This window comes from Amblyomma mixtum, chromosome 3, assembly GCF_055824585.1.
Source record: "Amblyomma mixtum isolate Tamu chromosome 3, ASM5582458v1, whole genome shotgun sequence".
Lineage (NCBI taxonomy): Eukaryota > Metazoa > Arthropoda > Arachnida > Ixodida > Ixodidae > Amblyomma > Amblyomma mixtum.
This window is the reverse complement of record NC_143014.1, coordinates 76,907,471-76,913,470: the sequence shown is the minus strand read 5'-3', so window position 1 is coordinate 76,913,470 and position 6,000 is coordinate 76,907,471. Positions and strand designations below refer to the sequence as shown.

At 54.1% G+C, this 6,000-nt stretch overlaps 1 protein-coding gene across 1 annotated transcript in view; it reads left to right on the top strand.

The window, feature by feature from the left end:
* The first annotated feature begins 3,274 nt into the window (after positions 1-3,274).
* Positions 3,275-6,000, top strand: part of MESK2 (misexpression suppressor of KSR 2) — a 30,812-nt gene continuing 28,086 nt past the window's right edge. Inside the window, exon 1 of the mRNA XM_089579768.1 lies at positions 3,275-3,414. The gene's annotated coding sequence lies outside the window, so the exon portion shown is untranslated. The remainder of the gene's footprint in view (positions 3,415-6,000) is intronic.

Sequence of the window (6,000 nt, the reverse complement as noted above, 5' to 3'; positions counted from 1 at the left end):
CAACCGAAAGATCTAGCCATGACACCTGGTCATGGTGGCCCCATTATGAGAGAGTCCGTATACGCAAAAAAAAAAAAAAGCCATGTTCTGCGATTGCATTGCACTGTAAAGGACATTACAGAATATCGGAACCAGTCCGGAGCCGTATCACTGCAGGTGCATCATAGCCCGAGTGCGGCTAAAAAATCATTAATCATGAGACATGCTCCGCTGCCTCCGACCTCATCCTTCACCTCACTTGCGCAGGGCGTCGCCGGCCCCTTCCAACCCTAAAGCCGGATTCGCGCACGTTGCATGGTGGGTGCCTCGCGTGCGCCATTTACGGCCAACTGGTCGCCTTGATTGGACAGCGCGCCGCGTCCCATCAGCGCAGCGAGGCGCCGGGCTCGAAAGGCCCCGAGGCGACCCTTCAGACGCCGCGGTCATCACACATGAACGCTCCGCTGGGCGAGGCTCGGGCTGCGGTCGGCCCGGTCAGGCCAACCGCGCTCCCTCCGGGCGCGGAAACGCTCTCCCAGTCGTGTACGGCAGGACTGTTGGTTCCTCCGCGCTAGATGGTAATGACGTAGCCGTCAACGCTCGACAGCCAACGAGAGACGGTGGAACGTGAAACGAAGACCCAATACGCGACCTCATAAAGCGCAACTAGCTGGCTGAGTGCTCGCTAACCACGGTCCAGCGTTCGCATCGCGCCGTTGACGGACCATGAGCCGACGTCCCACATGACTTGCTCGGAACGATCACACGTGGCGTTGGTGTCGACTAAACTTTCAGCTGCCCCTCGTCAGCTATAGCTCGATGATCGGAGTAGGCCTCATGCGTTCCGCTGACGGAAGCTCTTAAGGGAACGCAAAAAAACAACTGCAGTAGAGAACGGGAGCGAACGCTGGACAGCCAGAAGCGTGATGGTCATATTAGTGTAGTATAGCACAGTCAACTGTTCATTATTGAAACGCGAAGGGGATCAAATATTTGCTCGTATTATGCGTAGTTTGAAATCAGGGAAGCCTTTTTACACGCTTGAGGTTCACGGGATTAAAGCGTCAGTTCGAATAAACCGAATGTTCGAATTAAGCGAGTTTACGTTAATGAGAGTCCACTGACGTGGCTATGCGTGGACAAGGGCAGTGGAGCTTCAACGTGTCTTGCTAGAGATATCACACCACTAGTATTTTCAAAGAAGCGCAAAAAAGGGGAGAAGAGCAAAGATGTGCTAGCGTTTGCTGACGCGGCTAGCAGCTACCACGCTTGCTACAGACGAAAAGAATCCCTTCGCGAAATGGTATGTCTGTTGTTGGGACTCGGGTAGCGTGATCGGACCGGGGAAGGGACGAGGAAGTCGGATACGTGGTTACGAGGAAGACATTGAAAACTTTATGCAACTATTCACATTGTGTACACATGAGGAACAACTGAGAGTCTCTCAGCAAAAGCGAACGTCTTAGCAGAAGGGAGTCTCGGTGAGAGGGAGCTTCTCGGACGCACTCGCTGCCGAATTTTATAGTGTTTTCCTTCCCCAAGCTCCCTAGATGGAGACCGGGCCTGCCGAGGAAGGCGTGTCCTGAAAAGTTGGCTGTGGCACTGATAACTCACGCTCTCATTAGGGGATACGCCCCCGTCACGTGTTGAACTTGACGGTGAAGATGATGTCGCGCAGACACCGGAAGGTCCGCGAATGGCGTTCCCACGGTCTTCAGGTGGTCGCACGTGTGGCCCGCACTTGTTCATCAGTGTAAGGCCACAAGACCACGCGGGGTAGGGAAAACGCTCGCCGGAAACTGCTCCTGACGACGGATGGCGCGCCCAAACACGTTGACTGGACCTGCAGCTGACTACCGGTCCTCGCTGGAAGGTCCATTACGGCTGGCCTTGGGGCTTGCTATCGCCGCTGCCGTGGCTACGCCCGAGGAGAGTTCGCGTTTTTAATCCACTTCGGCTGGAGGGCCTCCCGGGCATAACACTATGCACAGGCCTCTCGTCTGTTCGCCTCTGTACACAAGCTTGACGATTCGCCGAGGCCCTTGGCTATTGTTGATTATGCATTTGAGCATGTGTCCTGTCCTTCGCTTGCCCTCGTCTAATTTGCGCAAGACAAATAATGGGAGAGAATGTTTACAACATTCGTATACAGTGCGCAAGCATGGCGTAAGATGTCAGGTGCTGCCACCAGGGAAATTTGTGCGATCGAGGTTGGTCTCGGACAGACAGACAAACGTTAGATGATTTCGCTCGGGTCAGAACCACCGGTTTAGTGATTTCGCACTGGAATACCTCCGGTGACGGTTCGGCCTACTTCCTGTAACTCCAAGCCGGGCTATGCCATCGCTTGGTCTGGTAAGTGGCCACGCGCCGCTCTGCTTTTCCGCCGAAAAGAGGCAAGAAATTTGTGCACGAAGGAACCCATGTAGTCAGGTCGAAGTGGCAATGACTCCACGAAGCGGCGGTGCAGCGCGCGCCCACCCACCCCTGTGCAGCAGTGGTCCACCGATTCGGAGTATAGGTGGACCTTTACCACATGCTGTACCGCGCACTCCTGGGAATGCGTGCTTACAGCAGCAGCAAACAGTGGGGATACCCTCAAGTAATTCGCGAAGTATGCATTAGGGCAGTGGTGCAACCTTAAGTGCATGTGAACATATATTTCTAACGTTTAGATGCTGTAATAAAGTCGAAAAATGATAAAATTGAATGAAAATCTCTGTATTATGCTCATCCTCAGTGGAAAATATATGCATAAAATACGACGCCACATCACTTTCATTCTACCGTCTACATGGAATAAAAGTGAAAATACCGGCAGTACAGAGAACTCTTTCAAAAACCCCAGCAGCCTGAACGTCAATGCTACCTGCGTTCTTCTGCGGTGCTCGTGTACCCATAAGAGAGTTCGCTCCAGCTTCGTATTCTTTGCCGTCTAAGTTGCGTCTTTCGGAAAACCTCTGCAGCACGTTGAGATGACACTAATAGACACTGGACACTAATCCCTTCTCACGCTCTCGCAGGTGTTTCTCGATAAGGAGGCAAATGAAAAGAAAAGCAAAAAAAAAAATAAAGAAGGCTGGATTTTCGCGCCGGATCAAGCGGCGTGGGCCATGGCCCATTCGGGGTCCGTCATATCTGCCCTGCCCGGCGCCTGCTATCACCTCTTGACGTCCGTGCGCGTGCAGGTTACGCATACAAGCGCAAGGACAATTTGCGGCGCGCGCCAGCTGTGTTTTTTTCTGGCTAATTACGACCGGGAGATAAAGCGAAGCAGCGGCGGAGGGGCTGTTCTCCAGGCGAGCGCCGCGTGTGCTGTCTTGCCGAGCCTCTGCGTGCATCGATCGCCTTGTTTCGAGAACGCAGCTGACGATCAGGACGGCACACGCGCTGAGCCTCAGGTGCGCTACGTCCAGAGCAATCATCTCTCCCCAGGTAACTGCATCTCGCGGGAAAGTTTTCCGCGCCCTCCATCAGCCGTGCAGCGCTGTCGTGAAAGCTTTGCGCTCAGCACGAGCTCCATGGAGGTGAAGGCCTCTGCCGCTTTCAGTCCGTTGCAGGTAAGGGGTACACTGCACGGCAGTGAACGCAGTGTCGCGTGTTATTCGCACAGACTGGCCCGCAACATATACGCTCTCGAGTGCTTCAGTAGATGGCAACGTCAGGCGCAAGGTGCGACAGGCTGCCTCTCAAACTCGTCGAGGGTTGCCTCGGTGCCGACGCTACGCGGATGAGGTCTCACCTCATCCGCGTAGCACCGAGAAAGTATTTGTGTTAAAGTACGAAGGCCAATTCGAGCGTGATTGTAGCAGTAGCGCCCCTATAGTGCTTCGGACACTGTGACTGCACTACAAGGAGCAGGGCTGCCGGACCCACTTTCATCCAGATACAGAGTGACAGAACCAAGAATGCCGCGAATGCCAGCACACGGCCCGTTGACTGTGCCGGTCGGACGCGCGTCGGCCTTGGTAGTTCTTGGCAAACGCTGCCCTTTCCTGGCGCTGACTTCACCGCGGGCCGCGACTCTCCCCAAGAATGGAACTTCTTTGCAGAACACTCGCGCTTGTAGGTACACCGCAGGCGGGGACGCGGTTGTTGCGGCCAGTTCTCATCACGACGACGCCCGGCGTGCCGGCCGCGGGGACAGCACGTTGTCAGTGCGTGTTTACGGCGGCTCGAAGCTACGGGTCGTTCCAAGTCATCGACCTAAATGGTCCGGTGGAACTGTTTTTGTAGTCCGCGGTGCAACGGGTCGCTCTGTCGTTCATTTTTGCTAGCTGAGGCGCTGATAAACGAGGTTACCTGCTGCGCGTTGAGTGCGCGCTCTCGCAGCATGGGCGACGGAGGCAGTCGCAACTCCTCTCTTTTCTTCCATGCACGCTGTGCAGGTATTGACCTGCATGCATGCAGATTAAGGTATTGCTTCAGAGGTGCTGCGCATGCTGCAGACACGGTGGCAGCCCGATAAGCGCGTTCACAAGTGACCGGCGCAAGAGCACTGCCCCGCAGGAGAGCTGCCGATAAGCCCTTAGAGAGCGCAGGTTGAGAGATGAAAAGGCGTATCCCACTCCACCCGATTCACTCATTCCCGACAAGAGGGAGCACCATCATTCGCTGAGATAGCAATGCAGCACTCTGGCTGATGACCCCTGTGGCTATTCAGTGAAAAGCCATCGTATAACGTTTTGACCGGAAGCGTTACTTTCTTTATTTCCACTCGTCACAGCTTTTTCTTGAACGAAGCATGTTTAGACATTCCACGTGGTCACACATCATGGTCTGCGGCTGTCTGCCACCAGTAAAGGCACCAAAGGGAGGCCACCCCAAAAATTTGCTGGGCCACAGAAAGATCTGCCGAGCGCTATGTTCAGACCCTGACGAGGAGGACATTTCATGACAGTGCATCCCGCATTGGACTCCCTCTTGGTATGTGTAGCTCTCAATCACCGTTGCCTTCTGCTCATGTATTTGATTTTTATGAAGACCATTCTCACAGAGGCATCATGCCTACCCAACACTTCATGCCCCCCCCCCCACCCCCCCCCCCCCCCAACCCCTCTCCATCTCGTTCGCTCCAGAGAGACTTTCTGAGTGCCAAGGCTGGGTCCTGAGTTGACAATATCCGAGTACACCATGGCTCTTTTACTTGACATAAGTTGCCAGGTTAGATCAGTGGTGCAAAACATCACAACGCCTCTTCGCCCCCGTGATCAGCAGCCTATTTTTATCTGCTCGCACTTAAGAGGGTACTGCTGACACTCGACGGAAAATCCCCTGTCCAGCAATCATTTCATGTCCTAGCGAATTCGTCGAGAGAGAGAGAGAGATAAAACGTTCTTGGTTTTTGATATGTTGGACGAGTCAAATGGACGGACGCCTTAGTTCAGGACTCCGGTGGCTTGCGCTCTTGTCTGGACCCGTCGGATGACCTGACGTTGGCCCTCCAGACCTTTGCTGGTCAGGGCTGCCTCCCACTGCTTGTATGATGCCTGTTCTCAGGTTGGATGGGTTCCTCATGCAACTCCACGAAATGTGGAATAGCGTGGGCTTACCGCCGCACCAGGGACAGGTGGGGAGCGATAGCCCTTCCGCGCCCATACAGGTTGATCTTGCATGCGAGGCAGCGGAGTCGATGAAGGTCTGAGGCGTTGGCTGTCTCGGTTGTCTCAGGTCTCGGTTCGGTCTCAGCCGAGCATTCAAACTTAGGCCAGCTTTAATTTGCGGACCACTGCATTAGCACGTTCATTAGAGGGTATGACCACTTGACCAGTCACCCTCGCAATTCGGAAGTGGTTGCTGTGAAATAGAACAGGGACGAGAAGTAAGGCGTAAGACTGGTAAAAAGCGGAGAGAAGTGCGGTATGCATACTTGAAAGTCAATCTATATGTCAACTGAAACGTGACAGAAACGATAGACTGCAGACGTGATATTTTTCGTGTGAGTATGCTCGTTTATGGGATGATCTTTGTGGCCACGGGACCAGAGTTGAACCTTCGCATCAACGACCACCGAGACTCGCC